General features: G+C 39.6%; 1 long non-coding RNA gene across 1 annotated transcript; it reads right to left on the reverse strand.

Moving 5' to 3' along the window:
* Positions 1–6,704: 6,704 nt before the first annotated feature.
* On the reverse strand, positions 6,705–27,438 carry LOC122789653. Its single transcript, XR_006362849.1, has 3 exons — positions 27,056–27,438; positions 16,545–16,648; positions 6,705–8,453 (listed from the first exon to the last, which is right to left on the reverse strand). It is a non-coding gene; the product is annotated as an uncharacterized LOC122789653 (long non-coding RNA).
* Between the last annotated feature and the right edge of the window lie 263 nt (positions 27,439–27,701).

Below are 27,701 nucleotides of genomic sequence, written 5' to 3' on the forward strand. Positions count from 1 at the left end.
AAGAAACATATTGGCAGATTCTTTTAGAATCCAATCGCTTCCCAGGACTGAATGACTCTATATCTATTGTACCCTATTTGAAACTAAAGGCACAAAAAATGTAGGTATTTTATTTAAGTTACTTGTACGAAAACAGTTTATAAGTGTTTCTAGAGAAAAAATATAGGTCATTTTAAAATGCTAATTGAAAGGGAAATATGTTTTTATATATATACTAATTATATGTGTATAAATTATTGGTTTAAATTTTAAGAACATTTAACTTATATGTATAAATATGTGGAAGTATTTTTAACAACATTATACATATTTTTAACAACGTTATACATTTTTAGGATTAATATGTTAACATACATTTTGAAAGAATAGTTTTTATAAATGTGTTTACTTGAACACCTTACTAGATTCTGTGTTTTAAGGTTTACGGTAGCTTGGTGCTTTAAATGTGTGTAATTTGATTTAATCAGTTAATTGACATTTATTCACTTAGGGCATTTAGTATTTAAGACTGTTCACTGCTGTGATTGATTGTATTCTGATGAAGTCATAATTTGACGAAAAGCGTGGATCAGTGTTGTGGTATTTAAAATAAAACCGTTTCTAACTTGGATTTACCTTATTGTGAGCTGCTACATCATCTATTACTTGTCTTGGTGGTTGCTGCTTTGGATCTACATTTTTATTTCGTGGTTTGTAAAAACAGCGTTTCTTGTGTCTTGGAGTATATATATATATATATATATATATATATATATATATATATATATATATATATATATATATATATATATATATACACATACATATATATACATATATATACATATATATACATACACACACATATACATATGCAGTTCACTTCTATTTTTTCCCCAAATATATTTTTTGTGTCTCCATTTAATACAACTGTCTCAACATATCCACTGTATATATTTCCTTTATCTGGTTTAATATTTACCCTCAAGTTATACTTCTGCAGAGGCAGCTCTTTATAATCTCAGCGAAACCTTGTACAAGGATATCTTACAGACAATCTGGAATAATTTAGGATCTCTTTCTGGTATCCCTTACTTAAACATGTATTCATAAAAATGTATATATCCACACCATGTGACAACTCTCTCTCTCTCTCTCTCTACATAGCTTCTCTGGCATTTTATAAAGGCTATTTACCTGTAAGCAAATAAACCTTCTTCCAAAATCACTTCAATGTTACCTCTTTGTCTGGCTCCAACTTCTAATCCAAATGACTTATTAACATCAAAATAGCTCAGTGTGGAAGCTTCAGTTACTGTTTAAGGATTTCAAAGCTGTTTGTGTGTACTCCCAATATCATTTTGCATTACAGTACAGTAATTTTTATTTTATGTTAAGCTTAAATGTGACAGGTTCAAAATAAACTTGGAAAGATACTGCACCATTCTTATAAATTATAGGAGAGCATATCTGTCCACATATCATACGGATATGTTGCACTGTTTCATTTTCTCATTATCTGGATTCAAGAATTCTCATAAAACATTGCCCAGGTATTGCAGCTCTCCCTTCACTCTTACTCTATCTTGAAGTTATTATTTCTCAGCCTCCTTATTGAGGACAGCCTCACATCATTTTATTTTTTGATCTGGCTCCAAAATCAGTACGTCATCAGTTATATTAGCAACGCCATCAAAGCCCATTAGTAATCTGTGTAAAAGCTCTCTGAAACACTATGAACCAACAAATATCAAAAGGAAGTACTAGAATTAAACACACACAGCTGGAAACAAAGCCCTGACTACAACAAAGCAACCCAAGTATGATTAGCGATGCAGGCACCAGCTAGAGTGGAACTGATTATGAGAGGAGTGACATGGCATTGGAAGCTTGACTCCCCTTAAGGGGAAAAGTGTAGGGGCACATGTGCAGGGCGCACAGTCCAGTGGTTAAATCCTCAGTGAAGAACAGAGACCTCACAGGGTGAGGAGGCAGAGATGCCCAAGAGGGCATCATTTGACAATGCAAGTGGCATGTCCTTCCTCATACCCAGTACATTATGAACTCTGGATGTGTTACTGGGCATGCACTATGAAATTATGGATGTATATGAAAATATCTGAACAACCCCAAAGTCTGCTGAAGTACCAGTACCCTCACAGTCAAAACTTACTCCAATGTATGAGACATGAAAGGGGTAGATGACTTACAGTCTGATGGTCAGTGAGCAATGTTGCACAATCTTTAAAAGTACATGGCTAGGAACCTTCCTCATCAAGCTTTTTGTGACAAAAATCAATTCTTTGTATCAAGCATTGAACAACATTAACTTCTAGCATGCCAGGTATCAAATTCTTACAAAAGAAGTAATAATACTATACTTTTACAGCTCTATACATGTTACGTGGTTTAATGTAAATACACATTTTGTTGGGATCCTCAACAGTACCCATATTGCTGACCCACCCGGCAGTCTGTTTCTGAATCATATCTTTTTCCTGCATGTACGTTATCTATTTCATGGATCTGGTCTGCAAAGCTATGGAAAATCTGCATTGGAACATGCAATGCAGGGATCATTTTAGAATGTTTTTGAAAAGATCATAAACAGCCAAAGAATGAAAATAAACAATTGAAAAGTTACAATAAACACAGAATGTTAATTTTCTGATCATATAACTCAAGTTCACACTAGGATTTCTTTTTCAGTATATTAAACATCTAACAAAGACAAAGTACTTAATATGGGGTGTAACATCCATAAAATCAACTACATTGAAATGAGTCTTATTTATAGGAAAGCATAAGTGATGGAGATAAAAAGCCTGAAACTGGACCTTTACAGATGCACACTGTAGGACAGATGACAAAATTACAACATTGGAGCAGAAGTCAAAGTAGCTTCAATTGGAGGTCAAAATGAATATTTTAGTTATATGGACACATGTGCAGGAAGCAGAAGGCAAGTGGATGAAGATGATTTGGGAAAAACAGGAAGATGGCAAGAGGAAATGAAAACATTCAGTAAGGGGATGGATGGATTGTGTGTGAGAAGACCTGTGCCAATCAGATATGACTGTTGAAGAAAGTAATACAGTGGCACCAAGTTGTGAGAGATCACAAAAGTTGACATGACATAACCCAATGTAAAACATTTTAAAAAGAAGGGTTGATGATCATGATGGCAAACACATCTTTCCCTTCCTACTTTTCAGTTTTATGTGATTTTCAGATTTATTAAGCAATTTACAATACAAATTATTTCAGGTTACTCTCTTTCACATACTGGCTAAAGGATTTTCTGCTCCTAAAGTGTCATTTTAGACAGATTCTCCTACGAGACATTCCTACATAGAAAACTCAAACTCAGGTTTGGACAGCATCAAGGTGGTAACTACTCAATGCTAACAGCTAAACAGAAAGATGCCAGGAAACGAGAACCTCCAGCAACTTGAACGCATTCATATTTATGTAGTTACTGATACATGATCATGACTCCAATGCAATATCATCATTCCTTATATATCAGGATTTAGGGTCCATCCTGCCTTTAGACTCTCGGGTAACTGTGGGGTGCATCTATACTAGTTAGAAACACAGTTACTTCACATCAAAATTACCCACAACCCTAACATGGCTCTCCTGGAGACCCAAATCACCCTTAGCAAATCCAGATACAAATACCCATCATTGTCACCCAAAGATCACATAAATTATCTCAACATCACTGAAGTATTAAATATCAAACCAAATACCTTCTTACTAGGGTCTTCAATTACCCAACCTCTAGTTGGAGCACTTAAATCTCTAAAAAGGCAAGATGCTCATCATTTTCTAAACTTAATTAATACCAATGTATTGCATGAAATTGTAGAACTACTAATAGAAGCTCTGACATCCTTGACTTGGTCCTTACCAACCTAGTCCCCACCCATGCCTCATCCTGCAACTTCTCAACCCTGGTTATACCTGACCACAAATCAAAGATCTTCTCTATCATGCTTACTGCCACTGCCTCATCACCAAAGCAGACCATCTTGAGGGGCTTTTAGAAGGCAAACCTACCTTAGCAAGTAGAAGGGATATGCAAAATTTCTCAACAATCCCTTGCAAATGTAACCCACATTCACCTTTGCCTTTAACAACACCCAAGTCAGTACCAAGTCACCCAAGTATAATGGTAAATTCAAGAATAAACCTTTCTGGTAAAATTCCTCTATTAATAAAACTGTAAAATAAGAGGCACATAAATGAAAAATTGCAAGAAATCCCCATCTCTAGATTACACCACCACTTCCCAGCAAGGAACTTTAAAACACTGTTAGACAATGTAAAGCAGAATATGAACTTCAGGTTTCTACAGATTCCAACAATGCACCGAGCTCATCCATATCATCACTCTTTCTCACCCCAAGGGTATAGCTAACGTATTAGCAGACAAATTTAGATACAACTTTGTTGAGGAAAATTTTATTTTCCCTGAAACACCTTTGAAGAGGTCTTAGAATTCCTGACAAAGGCTTAAAATAATGCTTCCATGAGACTGGATAACATACCAAGCTACATTCTTATCAATACAAAAAGTGCGCACTATTTATATATTTAGTTGGCCTGCAACCAGGAAGTAACGTGATGCATAAGGTAAGTGAATGAAACCTTTTTAATTTGCCCTCTTCTCTACTGTAGTGTGATCTTGGAGTTCGTATATACAATGGGGGGAGGGGGGTTTGAACGCATTTGTGATGTAGGCCAACTATGGCCATTCAATGAATTTTTTTTTGCCGTTACTGATGTTCGGTAATGTTCAATGAAGATGTTTTTCATATGATATTCAGCCATTCAAGGGTCTATTTTTCGATAGCAGAACACAAACCCCCAGGGCGTTTCTGCAGTTACTTCCTACAGTACCTCTAGGCATCAAACATCGGATGTTCATATTTGCATTAATAACAACAAAACCATGCTACATACAAGGTACCAGAATATTTTATCTTGAAGCATACAGGATGACAAAAACATTGTACTGATATTTGACCTCTGTCAATGAGTATTTTGTTAGAAATGCAAGGAGATGAGCCATTAATAAAATGAAGTTAAGTCACACCCACTGGGGGAAAAAAGGTTGTTCGAGATGTAATTTTTGCTCACATATTGTTCACCTGACCACACATCATGAGTATTTTTTTTAAAGTGAATCCTTACTGCCGCAGTAGAAATCTCATTTATTTGGCCAAATGCAGGGTATGCACTTGCTTCTATATAGGAAAGACAAATAGATCCCTTATGGAGAGAATGAGGGAGCACCTGTATTGTATACATAATTTTGATGAGCGTAATGCTTTGGCCAAACATTATATGGAATATGGCAGTGATCATATTTTTGGTTTTAGGGTTGTTGAAACTTTGACTCAAGACAAGCATGGGGGTGGCTTTAGGAACTACATGGAAAGTCGTGAACTTTCTTGAATCATTACTATGCAGGCGGATAAGTTTCCAGGCATCAATGGCAGAACTTCCATTAAACCTATCCTAAAAGCTAGGGGGCTCTTTAAATGACATCCTATTGTTTTAATGTATGTCTCAGTGCTTGTTTTTATTGGACGTTTTGAATGGTTAATTGATGATGCTCTTTATTTAACAGTTGAGTTGTTTTGTTACATTTGGTCTGATGAAGCACAGTGAATGTGTGAAAGTGCTTACCTCTTCAATAAAACTGCTACAAATTGTGGTTTTAGCCGTGTTTGGGTGCTGCAGTTTTCTTTTCTACATTGTGTTGTTGTCTACTAGTACCTTTTGTTCCCTGAGGACTGCCTATTTTCTACATTACTGAAACAATTTTTTTAACCTATACATTGTGTGCTGGATTGCAATTTAACTGTCCATTAAATCCCAAGTTGAGAAAGTTGCTGGTTCCCTCTCAGAGCATAAAAATCCACACAGATAGGAGAGGGCCCAGAACCAGTTTGTCATTTATTTTGCAGACATTCAAACCAGTATCCCGGCAGTGTGGCTGACTAAGTTTACTGATGACTACGAACTGGAAACAGTTATCTACTTATACAAAACAGCTCCAGCAAGGATAGGAATGTTCACATACATGTTGTATCAAAGATGCTCTCAAACTAAATGAAAAATGTGCAACACAGCAGCATTTAACAGAAAAGTTGCTCCCACCTCATGTGTTATAAATGGAACTCCTCTTCAAATAGATACATTCGTAATACATTCGTAGGAGACCTACCCACTACCAACAGTTCAAAAAACAGATGCAACAAAACTAGCCATTGCAGTCCACGAAAAGAAGACAAAAATAGCATTGATCACTGAAATTGCTACATTCAGAGATTACAATGTCTTGCGTAAAGAGAGAGAGACAAAGTCATAATATACTAGGATTTGCAGGCAAAAACAAGCGCAACATGGAAGGAGGATACCCAGACAGTTACAAAAGTAGGAGGAGTAATGGCGTCATAAAAAAGAATTTACGATCATACCTAGATATACCTTTTCAATACATGTAGCTCCATATGAATTGCAGGAGGAGTCATTACTGGACACGTATCCAAATGTGCTCTTTGCAGCACCCACAAACTTTAAAGATTGAAACTATACTAATTTCATGAACTTTAATCATACTTTGATTTAGGAATGAGGTCCATTTCCATCATGGGATTAGAAACCCAAAAGACTTTAAAAAAAAAAGAAATTAAAAGATACATCTATCAAGTGTGCAACAAATAATGCAGGAGTCTAGAACATCACTCTGGAAAATGTCAGATATACATGCATGTATATGTACACATGGGTACTCCTGTCTCTACATCATTTAATCGTTTGCTTATTTATCCATCTCTCTGCCTATCTAGCAATATATCTCATGGACTTGAATGAAGGGTTAAATCAAATATGTCCTTAGTATGAAATGTTTTACTTGTGGACACTTCATGGTGTATAAAGTTGTGCAAAATCTACCCACATCACGCATTAGTCAGAGCTAATTAGATTAATGAAAATCCTGAAAACAGAAAGCCATTTACCCAAAAGACAAAACACTTTACACAATAACCATAAATGAAAATTACCCCCTCCAAAAAAAATGCAATTCCATTGTCATGTCTAAAGTTACAGGACAGAGAGAGTATGCTTCAGACAGTTTAAAACTATTTTGATCATGTAGGAAAGTTGCAAGTATCTTACACTACTGAGTACAGCCTTAAAATAACACAAATAACACTATAACATAATAAGAGACAACCATCATGTGCAATACGCAGACTATTCCTGTCAGAAACAAAATCCTACACCCTAGAAAAAATTACCTCCATCTCAAAAAAATAATTATGATACGAGTTATAGTCCAAAAAGATGCATAATGCCTTAAGCTGAAGTGCAGGCATGACTATGCCACATGGTTGCATGGATGTGATTTTATAATAAGTTAGTATCACCAGGCTTTGTCTCTATATTTCTTCAGATCTTCAATGTTTGTGTAGTACAAACCAGAATGCTGTTGAAGTGTAGTAGATTGGGATCCTGCTGAGGCAGGAAAGAAGTTCAACAGTTTTGGAATATACATTAAAAGCTTTATACGTGCTTAATATAGAATGGTGAGGAATCATTAGTGACTTGATTATTGTTTTAAAAATCAAGCTTTTCTTGTGCTTTTGTTGTGTGAGCCATGGCACAAATAAGTATTCATCAGTGAAAACGTTCTTTTTACTAAGTTTAATATTTGTCCACTCCATCACCTTGGGGCTTTTGACAGCTGTCGTTCTTCAACTTTACACATGATGTTATAGTGCACTATGTTGTGAAGCAAATAGGTATCTTAGCATCTGGAATTAGTCAAAGTCTGGAAGTCTTTTCAGCCAGTAGTGCATTTTAATTTGTTTTGTACTGTGCTAAAATAACTAGGCAAATATGTTTTGAAAAGTTATCACTACTGTCTCTCGTTGTTTTGCATGCCGTTTCAGTCCTTTACTAGAATGCCGAGTGTCCTCCCTATGTCTCCATGGGTTTCCTCAAGAAGCTTCCATTTCTTTATACATACCAAGGCTGGGCCAAATGTGAATTTGTTAGTCTGACATGTTGCCTGTAGGCCGTGTGTGTCTGTGCACAAATGTCCTGTAATGGCTGCTGCTGCTCTAGCATAAGTTTCTGTGCATTTCACCCACTATTTGATGGGACAGAGTCCATCTCTAAAGAAATGGACTGGGGTGAGGTAGCTGGAGAATGAACAAGTTTATCATTCCTTTTAAAATATTTGTGTCGATGGCTCTATTCCTCTGGTAGTCTTCCAGGAAGTGGGGTAAACTGCTTTGTTAACATCTGTTTAGTCATCCACTTTTCATCTCTTAAATAGATGGTAGACAGATGTGCGAGATCACATAATTCTTGGGGTTTGGGAATATTCCCTTTCACAGACTTTGTGCTATCTTGAAGTTAGCATATGTAAGTAGTGGATGGAGGCTTCCCTACAAAAAAAAATAACCTTGTTGCATGAATACAATACAAAAAAATGACGTTTCTCAATGCATGCAAAGTATTGTGTCAACATTCATGATTCTGATGTATTGTGGATGCCATTTTACATGTTAACAAATGCAAATGTCAGCATAACACTGGTATTACCAAATACACATATGCACATCTGTGTGTGTGTGTGTGTGTGTGTATATATTGTATTTTATTCATGCAACAAGGTTGTTTCTCAATGCATGTAAAGTATTGTGTCAACATTCATGATTCAGATGTATTGTGGATGCCGTTTTACATGTTAAATGCAAATGTCAGCGTAACACTGGTATTACCAAATACACACATGCACATCTGTGTGTGTATATATACACACATACACATTATATATATATATATATATATATATATATATATACACACACACATATACACACACACACATATACACACACACACATATACACACACATACATATACACACACATACATATACACACACACATATACACACACACACACACACACAAGCATGTACAGGGAAGCAAACCAGAGGCACATTTCAGTGCTTAACAGTCTCATTGCAGAGAACATAAACAGGCCATAACTAGCAAATGGTATTAACCTAGTCTGTCAGACCTTCTTACTAGGTATGACTGTCTTTATGCTGCCAGATGCATCAAAATGAAGAGTTAATGCCTGCTCTCTATCAGCTTTAAGATTTCTATTACTAAAAATATAGGCCCAACATTCCATTTACAAGTTAAAAAAAAAAAGTTTTTTTTTTTTTTTTTTATATAAAGAGACACGAACACAATGCTCTTAGGTTCATATATTAGAACTAGGCTAACTGCCCTTGTGGACCATTTTAAGCCTAGGCAGTTAGTCCATGTGAGAATCAAACCCTGCACCTTGTGCCTGTAAGGTAAACATCTTAACAATTATGCCAACGTCCCACCCAAATAACCAGCCCTGCAATGTCCCTGCCAGGACACTGCAGTACAATCACAGCAACGTACCACTACACCATCTGAGCTTAATTACCAAGACTGCACTGGTAGGTTCCATTCAGAGCCAATAGGATTTTCAGAATCACTACAAGATGTCAACTGAGTCTCTGAATACACCCACTGAAAATGTAGGTGGCATCAATTAAGTGTATTATTTGCAGTTAAAAAAAAAAAAAAAAAAAGCCCACCTGTAACTCCCATTTAAGGGGCTTTGCCCCAAGTGTGCCTGTGTATATATATATCTTCAAAATCATCCAACCATGGAGCAAAAAACACCACCCTGAAGAGAGAGAAAAAAAGGTCACACAAATGCAGTTGAAAATGACAGACCATGATATATATTGTGGGGGTGAAGACTTAATAAATTAGCTACCAATAGTTAATTTATTGAAAGGAAGGACTACTAGGACTTATTCTTTAGTTCATAGGTTCATAGCAGGGTACTAGGCTATTGGCCCTAGGGCCTATATAAGCCTAGCCAAAAATGTACCCTGGCTTTTGCCACCCAAGAAAATTATTTTCCTGTGCCCCTGTCGAGCAGAGCCACAGGAAAATTATTTTCCTGTGCCCCTGTCGAGCAGAGCCACAGAAGTGATCCCCGGGGTGAATTTCCTATCTCCCATCCAATCATCAAGATTTTTCTTGAAGATTGCTAATGAGGAGCTCTGTTTGACATAGATAGTTAGTCTGTTCCAGAGTATGGGAAGTCTCTGGGACAGGAATCTATCCCTCCAGCATGTTCTGTTTATTGTGGTGATAAGGTATAGGTCCCTAGAGAGTGTAGCTCGGAAGGATTGGGATTTCTTTAAGTGGAGTATGTCCAACAGCTCTGGGTTTCACATAGCTTTGTATGTTAGGCAGAGATCGCCTCTGAGTAGGCGATATGCGATGGAGTAAAGCTGGAGTTTTTTGAGACGGTCTGGGTAGGGCATCTGTTTGAGGCCAGTAATCCTCTTTGTGAGGTATTTCTGTGGCCTTTGCAGTTGTTGTAGATGTCTTGTGAGGAGCGTTGTACTCTATAATGGGTCTAATGAGTGATGAGTAGAGGGGAACAATGACCTCTTTTTTTTCTGGATGAGAAACCTTTTGCAATGAGGTGAGCCATGTAGGATTTCCTGACCACTGTGGCGATGTGACTATCAAAGGAGAGACTACTGTCCACCTGTGTCCCAAGATCTCATCACATTTTCGGCGTCAAGTAGACTACCAGCTATGTGGTAGTTCATGGGTACAGAGTTTTTACCAAAGGGGATGACAATACACTTTTTGGCATTGAGCTTCAGGCCATGGCTTTGACACCAGGCATCCATCTCAGTGAGGCCATTTTGAAGTATGTCCACATAGTTAGGAGTTTCGATTATGGCTCCTAGTTTGCAGTAATCTGCAAACTTTGTTAGCCAAAGACCTTCTGTGTTAGCCTGTACTTCAGAGAAGTAGATACCAAACAGGAGAGGACCCAGGACTGAACCCTGTGGTACTCCACTTGTCACTGGTCTGAAGTCGGATTTGGAGTCTGCTACTTTAACAGTGTGGGTTCTGCTCGTGAGCCAGTTGGCAACCCATCTTGTGACATAGGGATTTATACCTAGTTTAGTGAGCTTATCTATAATTCCAGAGTGGGGGATGGTGTCGAAAGCCATGGTGAGATCTAGATAAGCTGTGTGAACCACCTTACCCTCATCTATGGCTTTGGTGATTGCTTCAAAGACGTCTATCAGGTTTAGGAGACATGATCTGCCATTTACAAATCTGAACTGGCTAGGGTCCAGAGTTTGGAGATTACCAATGTCTTTGTTTAGGAGTTCCATGATGATACGTTCCATGGCCTTGCAGACCAGGCTCATCAGGCTAATGGGGCAGTAGTTCCCGGGGGCCGTCGTGGCTCCCATTTTGTGGAGTGGGATAACCGTCGTGGTGTGCCATTCAATGGGCACAAAGCCGGAGGTGAGGCTATGACTGAACATGGTACTTGGGTAGGGTGCCAGTTCATTCTGTAGTTCGTGTAGAACACAGCCTGGGATATTGTCAGGTCCCATGGATGCTGTGTTCTTGGCTTTGAAGAGGGTGTTTTTTACCTGTGCAGCCGTGATTACAGGAACTTTGCATTCTTGCGGTATAGAGATGGGCCCTCTAGGGGGTGAAAGGGGGGTAAAGTTAGCACTGAACCTATCTGCCAGGATGTTGGCAATATCAGTTGGTTCTGTATATTTAGTGCCATTGCGCTGTAACTCAGAGCAGATCTGAGAGTTGCTATTGAGATTCTTTACATAACAGTCAGTGTCAATTTTGTTTTCATAACTAGCTTTGGAGGATTTTATGAGGGATCTCAGCTTCTTACGGAGGTTGACCAGGGCGTTCCTCCAGTCATGGGATTTTACTCCTTTTTGCAACAGTTTCTTTCTTCTGTTGTAGAGTTTGTTTATGTCAGAGGACCACCAGATCGGCTTCCTTTTTTTGGAGGATAGCATCTTGGTTCTATTAGGGATAGCATGAGCCACGCACTCGTGTAAGTGCTTATAAAGTGCATTTGTGTAGGATTCAGCAGTCGTACCTCTATTGTCCGTCTGCATGGGTGTCATGAAGTTTGCCACTTCTGTCTTAAAAAGTGTGAAGTTGGCTTTGGAGACGTTTTTTTACAGTGGTTTCCCTAATTGTGGGTGGGGACGGGATGTGGATGTCTAGGGTGATTAGCTTGTGGTCGGATCTGACCAATGAGGAATTTACCTCTGGTGTGGAACACCAGTTGCCCATGTTGGTAATGACCAGGTCTAGGATATTACCACCCCTGGTGGGGATGTGAATAAGGTGATCCAAGGCGTTGAAATTTATGAATTCCAGAAAATGTTGAGCAAAAGAGTTGGTACATGAGTAGTTTTCCCAGTTAATGGTGGGGTAGTTGAAATCGCCCTTTATTAGGGTGTTAGGTTGTACCCCAATACTTTCCAATGTATCAAGAAATGAGGAGTGGAAATCCTGGGGCATGGTGGGGGGTCTGTAGCAAGCTACAATTTGGATTGCAGTCTTGCCCAGAGTTAGTTGCACTTGGATAATCTCAGATGCGTTATGCTGTTCAACTAGCCTGGAGGTGTGGATATCCTTAATGAATATGGACACGACTCCACCTTTAGTGCTTCGTTCTGGGTTAGGTGGCTGAAAGGTGTGGTATGAATTATAGCCTGGTAATGTTTCCCGTCTCAATACTAATCAATCAATCGAACCATAATAGAAACTAAAATTCCCACCATCTGGAAAATATCCTATGTAAACCCACTTCACAAAGGAGGCAGCTCTACTGAATTCTCCAATTACAGGCCAATAGCTATACTCTCTCCACTTGCAAAGATTATGGAAAAATGCATTCATAGACAACTCATGCACCACCTAATCCAGAATCATCTTCTGGCAGACACTCAGCATGGCTTTCGTCCTCATCACAGCACTACTTCAGCCCTCCTAGCCTTTACCAATACCATAATCGCAACAATAATTATATATCTTCAGCCCTCTTCTTGGATCTTTCCAAGGTATTCAATCTGGTTGATCACCAACTTTTAATCCATACCCTGCAAACATTCTGTCTAGATACTAGAGCCCTTCAATGGTTTCAATCCTACCTGAATGGTCGACAGCAGGCTGTCCTCTGGCAGAACAAACTCTCTAACCTTCTAACACCCTTGGAGTACCACTAGGCTCTATACTAGGGCCCTTGGTGTTCTCCATCTTCATTAATGACCTTTATACTGTCATCCCAAAAGTCAGCCGTATCCAATATGCTGATGACTACTCTGATTTGCTTGGCCATATCTCCAATAGAGTTATGGTCAGCTACCCAGACCACCTTTAATACAACAGAAAACTGGCTTTCTGAACATCGTCTGATCCTAAATCCCAAAAAAACTAAAATGCTGTTATTTTCACCAACATGTAGGTCTACCGCTTTCACCTTTACATAAATTCAAATGATGGCACAATAATCTCCCCCGACTCCTCTACAAAACTATTAGGTGTCATCATAGATAATAATCTAAAATTTGACCTAGATGTTAACCAAACTATCAAAACCATCAATAAAAAACTAGGGTCACTTTACAGAATAAAAGCCTTCCTAACCCCTCCAGCTAAAATTGCCATAGCTCGCTCTCACCTTCTTTCAACCCTTATGTATGTACCCCCTCTACTCTCGAATTTAAACAAGATTATCCTTAAACTCTCAATTTGCTACAACCACATTGCCAGGTTTGCCACTGGGCTGCTATTTAGGACACATCATTGCATCAATCTAAACCAGCTTGGATGGCTTGAACTACCCAGCCTAATCCAGTATAACCAACTGATTATGGCCTATAAAATCCTCTATAATCTGGACAATACTCCTGCACTTAAAAATATTATCACCCCCATAGCAATCCTAGACCGCTTCGTTCCTCTAACGAACTACTAATTCAGACTAGAAAAATTAATAACACAGCTGGTGACTCTCTCTTTGCAAACTCTGTAAGTAGATCCTGGAACTTTCTTCTAGCTGATATTACCTCACTTTCCACCTTAGGTCAATTTAAAACTAGACTCGAACAACATTTGTCACTTAACTGGCTATGTCACTGTATCAAGCCTGGCTAACTCTCTCTAGAATGTGTAAAAATCTGTTAACCATCTTACTGTGTAATTTAATTTAATCCTGAATTACGCTCGGGATTAACTCTATAACCTGTGGAACTTGTTTAACTTGCTTACTTATGTAATCTCTGTAAATAGTCTGTTTGTAATATGTAATGCTGTATCTGCTTACCCTTGGAGCTTTTCTCCCTGGGCCTCTGCTGAAAATGGACATGCATCCAGTCGGACTATCCCGGTCAACAAATGTAAAATAAATAAATAAAAATAATGCAGGGGTGCTCTCTGGAGTTTTGAACCAGGTCTCTGTCACTGCACAGATGTCAATGTTCTCCATTTTAAAAAGTGCCTCGAGTGAGTGCATTTTGAGGTTTAGACTTCTAGCATTGAGTAGAATTACCCTCAGATTTTGCTTGTTTGTACCGGTTACGGTGGTAAATTTGTCATTTGAACCTTACCTAAAAAAGGCATTATAGGGGTGGCAAGAGCCTTAGCCAGTATCCGGAATCCCAAGGGCGACAAGTGCAAGCCATCTCTGGCAAAGCATTGTGGTCCATCGATCGTGTCATCCCAGGCAGACAAATACGATCCCCTTAGAATGACACCAGAAGCTTAGTCAATTGTTGAAGTCAATCATTTTGTCCTTGTACTGTGGCATCATTCTGGGTGATGGCAGGATGCTAGTCAGGGCCAGGGTCATACCTGCCTGGGCTACAAGATCGGAGAGCTCCTCCATGTCTCTTTTCATGTAATCCAGGGAAGTACGTCTCAGGTCATTTACACCAACATGGACAATGACAGAGTCATATTTGTACTTATTGTGGAGTGACCTGAGTATGTGCGTTATGTGGCGGATCCTGGCACCTGACAGGCAGCTGACAGTAACTTTCTTCTTGTTTAGCCTGGTGAGTGGAACATCAGTGTGCCTGACTATAGAGTCACCTGTGACTAGAGTGTTGGGTACGTTGTTATGCCTTATGGGCTGTGGGTGAGTGGCGCACTGAGTTTGTGGGCTATGTGTCATTTGGGTTGTGTTGGGGGGTGGAGTTTGCATGCGTTTCTGCTTTGGAGGTCCCTGATGCTTGGGCAGGTTTTTATTGAGAGCCTTCATTAATGTAGGTGCGTGTTTTGTGTTTCTATGTGCGTGTTTTGGTGGTGTAGGTTTTGAGGGACTATGTGATGAGTGTGGTGTGGTGCAAGTGTTTACCTTCTCCTCTTGACTGTCTAGTCCATTCTTGGGTGAAGAGAGCTTTGCTTCCAGTTTGGCAATATAAGTGCATCTCTCACAAGTTGTAGTGTTGGGTGGTAGGAGGAGAGGGTTGTCTGTGTACATGAGGCAATTGCTGCATTGCCCCAAGATGCCCAGATTCATCAGGTGGACAGCAGAAATCACTGGGAGCTGACCCATAGACATGCCTGGATAGGTGCTTATTTATTAAGTACTAAAAACTGCTTTCCTCTAGACAAGTGAGGAAAGTTGAGTGCTGTAGTGCTTACAATGAGTTCTGAACAAGTGCCAAGTTCAAAGACACAGATTTGAGTGCTGAAACTAGAAAACTGGCTAGTTCTAAGAAACAAAATTAAGCTAGAAGGCTTCCCGCCAAAACAGAAAGGCTTGGGGGCTCAGAAGCCTACAAACAGTGTAGACCACTTACAGGAAAGGCAGGAAACAAGCTTAATTTTTTTTTCTTTACCAGATGCTCTCTTTGTACACAGTAGCAGTGCCTGAAATCAGAATATGATCTCACTGCACTCAGTTGAGTGAGCAAATGAGATGGGCCCAGAAGGAGTATCCAAACACAAACTTACAAGAGGGGCAGGCAGTTTCAAAGCCACCAAGATTAACACCAAAACAAAAACAGAGAGGGTGAGTGGGGAACTAACTGACAAAACAGAGTCAAAAATTCCAGTTCAGTTAATATTCAATGTAGCACAAGTAACTCAATTAAAATGCCGTATTATTTGAAAAATGTGCAGATAAGAGGTACTTAAATTCTCTTATACGTCCAGTTGAATACAGCTATATCTTCGCCGGCCAAAGTTGAAATTTTAAGCAGGAAATATTCCTAAATGTACCACTTAAATAGGCAGTGACAGGCTATCAATGAATGAGACTTGCCCCACCTGCAATAACTAACAGCAGTAAAATGTAGCAAGCACTAACTGACAATAAAGGATAGAAGTACGAGAAGCTAAATGTGGGCCGCTGCTACACAACTACCCCCTAAGTAAGCTCAGCATTTGTTCCTCCACTTACTTTATCTATTCTACCCTTCCTTTGCACCTTTAAAATAACAGCTCTACAACACACTGATAAGGATCCACTCAAATAGTGTGCTCTCCTCAAACAGGCATTTCAGTCCCACTTCACTGCCATCTCTGCTTTTATACAACAGCAGCAATGGGCTCTCTCTTAGGATCAGCATAGCTATTAGCAGTTAATCACTTGGGACCAAAAAACACACTTTGTTATACTTATCTGAACCGATCATCATCCATTCAGATTGTGGGACATAAACAGTCAGTTACGTCTTCCGCTCAATGACTCAGCATTCCATCTGAAGGCCAGCTGCAGACAAGAACAGTAAAAGTAGAATGGCAGGAAATTAAATCAAACTTCAGAAAGCAATCACTTAGGACTTTTGATTTCACCAATATGCAGCTCTTTCTTTTGCTTATAAATTAAATTTTATGCAAATACAATTCAAACTGGAATAGCTTTTAATCTGCCACTGACAATATGTGGGGGCAAAGCCCCTTAAACCGGAGTTACAGGTGGGCTTGGTTTACTGCAGATCACTAGCCATCACAAGATCGAACTGCGGTGGTGATGCTGCGGTAGAGTTGTCGCCTCACAGTAAGACGTTGTCCTGTTCGATTCTCAGCTAAAGCGTCTTCTGTGTGGAGACATGCGTGAATGGGTGTACCTTCGTTGAAGGATGTGCATCAGGGCTGGCAACTCGGCACATAAAAATCTACTGCCAATCATTAGCGGACCAGAGTTCCGCTGTGGCGAACACAACAACAACTAGCCATGACAAGATCACTAAATTGTCATTTGAAAATGGCAGTAGAAGTGAGTGCCCAGCACACATTAAGTAACTGCTTCTGACATTACAAAAAGGTCACAATGTAGAATTAAATGACAAACCAGAGACAGATGTCTCCTTTTTAAGCATAGTACTGTGGGACATATACCATCTACAAATAAAAAAAAAGTATCCTTTACAGGTGTGAATAAAAGACAGTCAGTTATTAGGAAGCATACCAGTTCTTTAGCCATATATGGAATGGGATTCTGAGAAGCTTGCTTCAAAATGTAAAAAGTACAGTTTTGTACCTACCATAAATGTAGATGTTCGAAGATCCACATTGCTGCAGTCCTTACATATGGGTAGTCCGCTGTCCTCGGTCGGCCTGAATACCAAAGTATTAGGCTGACGTTGGTCAGGGCGCTTAAAACTGACATCAGAACGTCAGGGTACAAAAGCGCATGACCGACGTCATTTCCTCAGTCTTTTCTTGCCCCAGATGTCAGAAGGCCCTAACAAGAAAGGCCACAGCCAAAAATAACCAGCAAAAACTAACCAACCACCCGTGCACTAACCACATTTACAAAATGTACAACACCAAGCACAACACCACCCTCAACAACAGAGGGGAAGGAGGGAGGGTAAATTGGACTGCAGCAATGTGGATCTTCGAACATCTACATTTATGGTAGGTACAAAACTGTACTATGTTCTTCATCTCACATTGCTGCAGTCCTTACATATGGGTAGAATCCCAAAGCAGAGGTAAGGGAGGATGGCAAAACTATAAAGCATTAGGAACTGCCAAAATGCCCTGTAAAATTGCAGTGGCAAATCCAGCCCTAGATTTAGAGTAAAGTGGAAGGTGGTAATGCTTAGAGAAAGTATGCACTGAACTCCAAGTAGCTGCTTCCAAAATATCTTTAGTAGCCACCCCTTAAAAAGCTGTAGAAGTGGCAGTAGCCCTAGTGGAATGAGGCCTAATCCCAGCTGGAATCTCCTTACCATGATGGGAATAACAGAAAGCAATACAAAACCAATCCACTTAGAAATAGTTTGTTTTGACACAGGTTTGCCCTGAGAACCCAAAGCAAAAGAAACAAACAACTGTTGAGACTGCCTGAACCCTTTAGTTCTGCTCAAATAATATCGCAACTGTCTGTGTATATCCAAAGTGTGCAAAATCCTTTCCCCTTTATTTTGGGGTTTGCATAAAAAGTAGGCAAATGAATAGTTTGGTTTAAAGCCACACTAGAAACCACTTTAGGCATAAAAGAAGGGTTAGTGCAAAGACACCCTATCCTTGTGGAAAATTAAGAAAGGCTCAACTGCCATAAGGGCCTGTAATTCAGAAACCCTTCTCGCAGAGGTAATGGCCAACAAAAAGCAGTCTTCCATGATAAATATTTCAACTCTGCCGATGCTGCAGGCTCAAAAGGTTGTAGAGTGAGTTTCTCCAACACAAAATTGAGATCCCAAGCAGGAGTAGGAGCTCTACGTGGGGGTCTTATATTCTTTGCCCCTCTAAGGAATTGCTTAAACAAAGGCTGAGAAAATAATGGTGGGTCACAGTCATAGTGAGCAGAAATTGCTGCAGCATGAACCTTTATAGAGGAGAAGGACAAACCTTTGTCCAATAACTCAGTAAGGTATTGAAGCGCAACACTTAAATTAGGTTTAGAAACATCAAAGTCCTTTGCTGTACTCCAAAATAAAAATCTCCTCCATTTATCTGCGTAAACTTTCCTTGTACTAGGCCTTCTGGCCTCCAAAATAACATTCAAAACTTGTTGTGGAAGCTGAGACCCTCCAGGGTTTAAAACAGAATATGCCAGGCTGTCAGATGTAGAGAATGAAGTTTGACATTGAGTAAATGACTGTTCTCCTGAGACAGCAGGTGAGGAATCGAAGGCAAAGGCCATGGAGGCTCCTGTACCAGACTTCTCAGTAATGGGTACCAGTGCTGTCGAGGCCAATCTGGAGCTATTAAAATCATGTTTGGCTTGTCCTGTCTGACCTTCAGCAGTACCTTTGGGAGGAGAGGCAGAGGTGGAAAGGCATACACGTGAAGATTGCTCCAATTGAATGAGAGAGCATCCACTTTCCAAGCTGTGGGATGAAACCTTTTGTGCAAAACTTTGGCAGCTGGTAATTTAGTGGAGAAGCGAACAGATCTATGTCTGGAGTTCCCCATAACACTGTCAATCTCTGAAATACATGAGGATCCAATTTCCACTCGTGGGGATCCATAATTTGTCTGCTCAACACATCTGCTAAGGAGTTCTGTGCTCCTGGCAGAAACCTTGCCTGAAGATTTAGCTGTAAACTGAGAGCAGTCTCCCACAAAATCATTGCTTGTCTGCATAGAGGATAAGAATGCGTTCCCCCTTGCTTGTTGATGTACCACATGACAGTTGTGTTGTCTGTTTGAATCAACACCTGCCCTGGAAGAAGTAAATCCTTGAAAGCTATCAATGCAAATTGGACTGCTAACATCTCCTTCAAGTTGATATGTAGATGTTGAAGTCTGGCAGGCCACGTGTCTTGTACCCATTTTCCATTTAGATGAGCTCCCCAAGCTTTGTCTGAGGCATCTGTCGTTAAAATCTGACTCGCCTCTGGCCGGGTCACAGAGAGTCCCTTGTTTAGGTGACATTCCTGAGCCCACCACAAAAATTCCTTTTGAATGCAAGGTATAATCTGAATGACAGTGTCCAAATCTTGGCAGTGCTGTGTCCATACATTCTTGAGATACCACTGTAGCTTCCTCATATGCAGTTTGGCATTGGGAAGTACCAGAATACAAGATGCCATGAACCCCAAGGCTTGAAGGACTGTCCTTGCAGTCAGCCTGGACTGATGAGACAACTCGTGGAAGTAAAGAGAAAGATTCTTTTGTTTGTCCGGGGTCAAAAAGGCCATCTGGAATGCTGTATTCAGTCTCACACCCAGAAAGCACATGTCCTGACTGGGTACTAGACTGGACTTTATTTCGTTCACAGAATACCCCAGGCATCTTAACACTGCCATCACATACTGTAAATGATGAAGAAGTTCGTCCTTTTCTTGGGCCAGAATCAGGCAATTGTCCAAATAAGGATAGATTTGTATTCCTCTTAGCCTGAAGAAAGCTACCACTGGAGCCAGAACCTTCGTGAACACTCTGGGTGCAGTAGATAAGCCAAAGGGCAATGCAGAGAACTGATAATGTGAAGTCCCAGCCCGAAAACGCAGATACTTCCTGCAACTGGGCCTGATAGGAACATGAAGGTAAGCTTCCTTGAGATCCAGAGTCACCATCCAGTGATCTTTGCCCAGCAGAGGTAAAAGCTGTTGTAGCGTCAACATTTTGAACTTGGGAATGTCCAGATATGTGTTGAGGATAGATAAATCCAAAATTGGTCTCCACGTGTTTCCTTTCTTTGGTACTAGAAACAGGCGAGAATAAAATCCTAGGCCCACTTCTGGCAGAGGGACCGGTTCTATGGCCCCTATTTGAAGTAGTAGAGAAATTTGTTTGTGAGCCTCTAGTCTTTGCTGAGGAGGAACGTCCGGCATGCCTTTGAAAGGAGGCAAGGTATGGAAATAAAACTTGTAACCCTGGTGTATGATACCCAATACCCATTTGTCTTGGGTAATCAACATCCAATTTTCCTTGAAGAGTGCTAACCTTCCTCCCAAAGGTGCTGCCAGGCAAGAAGGATCTGGCAGCTGAAAAAGTAGGTCATTGGGCCTGTTTACGAAAGGACTGGCCCCTGCCCTCACACGAAGATTGTGCAGGTGAACTCCCTGTTCTAGGCCTGAAAGAACTCTGAGCTCTGCCCCTACCACGTCTAGATCTACCCCTAGACTGAGAATCATAAGAAGGATACGTCCACCCCTTAGCAGGCCAATTCCTACTAAACTTGGAGGCTGAACTTGCAAAAAATCTTTAACAGCCTGCATAGACTTAGCCTTGTCTTCCATTTTCTTCAAGACTGACTCCACAGGTGAACCAAACAACACATCAGAGTGCAAAGGAGCATCCAAAATCCTTGTCTTAACATGGTCAGATAAATTCTGATCCTTTAACCAGGCGTGCCTGCGAAGAACTGAGCCAGTGGCAGCCACCCTAGACGAGGCCTGCACAGCATCAAAACCACACTGTAATGAATGCTTACCCACTTGTTCAGAGACATGCACCAAATCTTGCAACTCTTTACACTCAATGCCTTCCGCCAGAGCATCCACCTTAGACTTCAATTGAGAAAGAAGAAAGTTTTGATATTTCAACATATGAAACTGGCAATTCAAAGCCCTCATAGCTAAGGTAGAGGATGTATAGACCTTCTTTCCCCATCTATCCAAAGCTCTGCCTTCTTTATCTAGAGGAACCGGATTTTTTACAACAGAGGCCTTGACCCCCTTAGGTCCCTGACTAATAGTTTCTGGGTCTGCCCTAGGACTCTTATAAAGATATTTATGAGCCTCAGGCACCCTGTAATACCTATCCGGTTTAACAGGAGCAGGAGGCAGAGATCAGGATTAAGTGAAGCCTCTGCAAACACATCTTCCACAACATCCAGAACAGGGGGTATAGCCAAGGGCCTATGCTGGGGTAACAGCAAAAACTCCCTAAGCCTTTTCCTAGAATCAGAGAAGTCCTGACCTTCCCACTTAAAATGTTCCCTCATAGAATGAAGTGTCTCTGAAAAAGAAAAATCCTCTGGAGGAGAAGCAGAAGGAGTGGAATCATCTGCATCAGAATCAGAATAAGGAGAATACTCCTGCAAGTCTTCAGCTGAAGACTCTGAAATATCCAAGCCTGCTCAAAACTTCCCAACTCTGGCTCCACCCTAGGCCTCTTATCAGGAGGGGGCATGGAACCTCTAATCAGAGTAATTAAATCTTCTGCCATTTTAAGCATGTGCTTCTTAGGCACAGACCCTGCTGAACTAGGAGTGACACCAACAGAAGCTGAAACTGGCCTGCCTCTGGGAGAAGCCTTGGAAACAGAAGGAGAAGGCCTAACCACCCTATGAAGGGAGGGGAGTACAGTAACTTGGGAAGCCCCTTCAGCCTGACCTGCCTCCTGAGAGACCACCTCCTGCAAAATCAAAGTCTCCCCCTGAGACTCCAGAGAAGCCTCCGTCGGACCAACCGGTTCCACTACAGCCTCTAAAGAACCGGCGTCCGGAACAGACGACTCATCTTGCCTGGGTTTAACTGCTTTGTCTTTGCGCTTCTTCGGAGAAGCGGGCGCCGGAGAATCCGACGGCATATTATAATTGCACCGCTTCCCAAAGACCAGCCTAGCACAATCCAACCTTCGCTTAATAGTGCGCTTATTGAACCTAGCACAAAAGCGACACCCAACAACGTCGTGCTCAGGCCCCAAACAAGGAATACACAAAGAATGATAATCCCTATGCGGTATCTGTTTCCCACAAGAAATACAGTTATTCACTTTTCTGACATCCGGTAAAACACTGAGGCAAGAAAAAACCAAAATAATCCCCAACGGGGTACTTAGCCAACTTGGATTCGGTCTGAAACTCCGAACTCGAAAAATTTCAGAATGCCGAACGGCACTTGCAACGCTGCTTCTGCATCGGACCATGCGGCAAAAAAGACTGAGGAAATGACGTCGGTCATGCGCTTTTGTACCCTGACGTTCTGATGTCAGTTTTAAGCGCCTTGACCGACGTCAGCCTAATACTTTGGTATTCGGGCCGACCAAGGACAGCGGACTACCCATATGTAAGGACTGCAGCAATGTGAGATGAAGAACATCGATATTGTTTCAGGGAAAACAAAGGTAAAATGGTGGATCATAAACAGGTAGAGTCAATGAGCTTAAGAAGACTGTACCGCAACACAAACTCTTCAAACCTCAGTAGTCTGTGTATGCTCACTTAATTCTCACTGATTTTTGCCCAATTTTAATTCAAACGGCAGAAGGTCCTACACATGAGCCTAATACAGCAGCAAAACGCCTCACATTATGCAGTAATGTATTTATCATGCACAGAAATGACTTGTAATGTGATTCTAAAGATATGTACTTTAGTTTGTAAATGATTATATATATATTATATACACACATACATACACACACACACACACATATATGTATATATATGGAAACACTTTATAATCTCAAAATACTGAAATGTCAGATTTCAGTATCTCGAGACTATAAAGTCGAAATTTGAAAATAGCGAAAGTGCATAATCACGAAATCGAATATCTTGAATTCGTGGTTATGGCTTTATGCTACGTAATGTCCGGGATTGTATATGGATGGTGTACGGTGCTGTGTGTGAATTTAGGTGTTATGTCAGGTGAGTGTTTTGTAATGGTTTTGGGTGGGGGTTTGAGTGTATGTGAGTGTGCTGATATGTGTGATGTGTGTGTGAGGGACTGTAGAATGTGTGCGTGTGTCTGATTTTGTTTACTGTTTTTGTGATCTTGGAGTTAGTACATATAACTGGGGGGGTGCAGGGGGGCTTGCCCCCCTACTTATTTGTATTGTAGGTTTGTGGATGTGTGTTTTGTGGGTGTTGTGGTATATGTGTGATCTGGTATGTGCTGTGTTTTAGGTATTTTGAATTTTGCGGTTTTGCTGCTTCAGTGTTGTGTGGATTCAATTTCATGGTCTCAAAAAACTGAAATTCGAGATTTCAGTATTTCAAGATTATGAAATGACTCCACATTATATATATATATATATATATATATATATATATATATATATATATATATATATATATATATATATGTATAGATAGATATAAACATTTCCCCTATATGAGGATATGCTGAGCAGATCATGAAATCACTAAACCAGCATAACAACAAAGCAGTATCACATTGCTGGGGACAACAGGGCACTTATATAAAGGGGAAACTTCTGCAACCAAAGCGCTACAACTATCATTCTGAATACATTTTGAAAGATTCAAAACAAAAAAAATCTTTACTTATCAATGTAAAGTACATTAGCAAAAAAGGAAGTAAGAGAAAAAAGAAACACCGGGAGAAATAAAGGTTCAGATGGATATCGATTTTACCAGTTAAACCGGATATTGTAACCCCTTACAAGAACCACATACAAACTGAAACTTAATATAATGGCAGATGAAGATGGGCTGGCACTTCTAATTCGGACATATTAAAAGCTAATGATTAAGCTACATATCATGTTTAAATGGTAGAAAAATCCTCCATTCCCCTCATTGGAACTGCCTTATGTCTCTCATAAGAACTGTTGAATTCCATCATTTTTTTTTTTAATAAAGTTTTATATCTCCACTACCTTTTCTGAGAAAGAATATTTTATTGTGCCACTCCGTGTTTGTCTTCAATTTTTTTTTTAACTATGTCCTTGTAGTCTTTGAGCTATCATACATACGAGAGAGTCCACAGACCCACATAACCAACATTCGATAAATTCAATATCATCAGTTCTATGGAGGTTTCCCAGATACTGCAAAGAGATACCATTTTTTTTTCGTACATATTAATACCAGAACTAAACTAAATGCCAAAATGTTTAGTATCACATCCTTTGGAAAATATGGCAACCTATGCACCTACTACACAAGTGACACCACCCTCAAAATTGTTCCAAGATATTATAAAGAGGCACTAACAGGTACAAACAAATGACTGGTGCTAATATGCAGACAGCCCAGTACACTGTCAAGGCTCATGGATGTGACGTTCTTAGCCTTGAGTAAGTTATCAAAGCTTAAATTACAGTGATTTTAAAGGGAAAGCAAGAAAGAGATGGGAACAACCACATGTGTTGGCAGTATGAAATTGCCATTAAATTAATCAGCTAGCATATTAACCATTTATTTGGTATATGAATGAGCAGGGCAGTTCTTGGCAAGTTCAGAGGATAGTTTGATGTCACTTCTTAACTTCCTAGCATAACTGTAGGATTTGCCTTTACCTTTTTATTGGCTGGCTACTCTCAAATCATATTAAGTTTTACTATTTTTCAGATTAAAAAAAAACTTTTGGGGTGGTGAATGGGGACTTATGTAGGTTGTTTATTTTGTATGTTTTGTTACATAATTTATAAGTATGATACTGTCATTATAAGAGCTCATTGTAAAATTTCCCATTATATTTAGAGTGATAACTACATAGATGCAAGTCAAAGTCAGAGGTGAAGGAAGCAGCTTCGATAATGGGGTCAGGAGGAGGAAAATTACTTTTGAATTTCTCTGGGTGCTCTATAAAGATACAAAGTGGCTACTGGTCATAGCCTGTGCCTGCACATACATGCTAATACAGGTCACAAATGGTAAACATGTTAAATGATTGACAACACTATAAACACACTACATTAAAAATAGAAACAAGTTTATTTTTCCAGTGTACTACCCATAACTCAAATGCACATTCAGCTCAAATTTTCCAAGTAGTAATAGTGTTATGGAAAGGGTTTTTTTAAGGAAAGTTGCACACTAGACTTAGTAGTGCATGCTAACCCTTCCTCTAAAGTGGCCAGAGGGCTTCCAACTGTAAATTGGCCAATACAGACTTTACACAAATAGCCTGTCTCACAAAACATAGTAGTTCACTTCCATTCTAAAAACTATTGTCGACCAAATGACTTGAAGCCATATATCGTGCACACATTGTATATTAAATTATAAGCACACATTCCCTTATACAATACACATGCACACAGAAAAATCTCAACCCTGTCAATATGCAGCATTTTGAGCTCAAATTTTCAACACATAGTCTATGGACTATTTTCACCTAATCCGTGATACTGAATTTGTACATGCAAATCTAAAATGCAGTTTACAGAAGGAAATGTACAAAAGAACATAACAGTTTGACAGAAAGTAACATAAAATAACCACTTAAAACTTCTTACTGAATTGTCACACTAGTCTGCAGATAAATATTTTTAATACTAACATTTTTTTTATATTTTCAACTCTGCCAAAATGCAGCTTTTAGCTCAGATTATCAACATATGATCTAGGTCCAGCTCTGATCTATGGTACTGTATATATGCAACTGTAATCCAAAATGCAATTTAAAAAATAGCATTTACAAAAACTATACAATAGTACAGGACAGATCATAAAATGGCTACAATGAAAATTGCATATCAGAATTCCACATGCTTAAAGTTAGTTAAAATGAACAGCACATAAAATGCAAACTTAACATTTTGAACTCTGTTCAAATGTACCACCTACGGAACACTTACCACACGAATTACAATAGTGAATTTGTGAAAATCAGATCCAATATGTAGTTTGCAAATGTGAGCATGAAATTGCATTACAAATGGAACTATAAGATGACTCAGGACAGTTTTCACAGAAATGTCCATCAAATGACTAACCTAAGAATTTCATGTCAAAATTCCACATACTAGTTAATCTGCATATAAAATTAATTTGTTAAAATGGACAGATGAACTATCTTACACTGTTAACTCACAATCATCACTTTTTATGACTTAACATTTAAAATACAAAAAAATGCCTACTGTAATTAAACCTTTAGTTCTGAAGAAGTCTTATTATATTTAACATAAGGTAAAAGTGCTTAACTATATTGACAGTAGGCCTATGTGGTTGGGTAGCCATTTGGGTTGATCAAACATTTTGTGATAATAGATTTTAATTATAAAACTTTGACCTGTTTTTTTTTTTCCCATGCGACCATCCCGTGCAGTGTTTTGGTTGGATAATGGTGTGGCCTGCCACAGGCGCTGGTTTTAAGGTAGCATTTATTGGTTCACATTATTTCTCTCACTGTATATATTGTTTTATTTCATCTCAGCAGTAGTCATGAAACACTCAGATCATCAGTTTGCAAGATACAGCATGGATGAAATTACTAGGGAAGTGAACAAAATCACTCTCTTCCTTTCAAAATAAGTAGAAACAGAAGACTTAAAACAAAATGCAGTATTTACTTACAGTTCTGTGCAAAGTAGTAGACCAGTGTAGCTTCCTTTCCTTTCAAAACTAATACCCAAGGAATCTCAGAGCTGGCACCAGAATATCCAAGAATCAGAGACATTTACCATTAGCACATCCATAATACAATTACTGATGACACTGCAGATAGTAAAGACTCTGAACAGCTTCCCACACAAACAAATCAAACTCTTGAGGTACAAAAGCCTTCTTCCAAATTTTCTCACAGGACTGCAACTCCACTCTTCTAAAGACATCTTTTTCCATTTATAGATGCTGTGAACTCCTCCCAATCAGTCCCTCTGGTATTAGCAATAAGCACACCTGATAAGCCTTCTAAACTGAGGCCTAAAAGAACGATGGTTTTACCCCAACATTACTTCCTGTTTCCTGCCCTGTAAACCTTGTATCTGTTGTCAAAGCACACCCCCTAATGTACAACATGGGTTTAAGCAGGGCTTTTCTACCTACCTCATTGCTCCCTCTAGTGTTTGATGATAGCAAATCAGCCACTATAGTATATATGACCTGACACCCCCCCCCTACACACATACACACACAAAGAACCATGAGTTCTACCATCTGCATATGGGGTGTAGAGTCTTATACACATTTCAATGACATCAGTATGGGCTATGTACTATTT

Source organism: Protopterus annectens, chromosome 15.part0 (genome assembly GCF_019279795.1).
Source record: "Protopterus annectens isolate FY-2018-M chromosome 15.part0, PAN1.0, whole genome shotgun sequence".
Taxonomy (NCBI): domain Eukaryota; kingdom Metazoa; phylum Chordata; order Ceratodontiformes; family Protopteridae; genus Protopterus; species Protopterus annectens.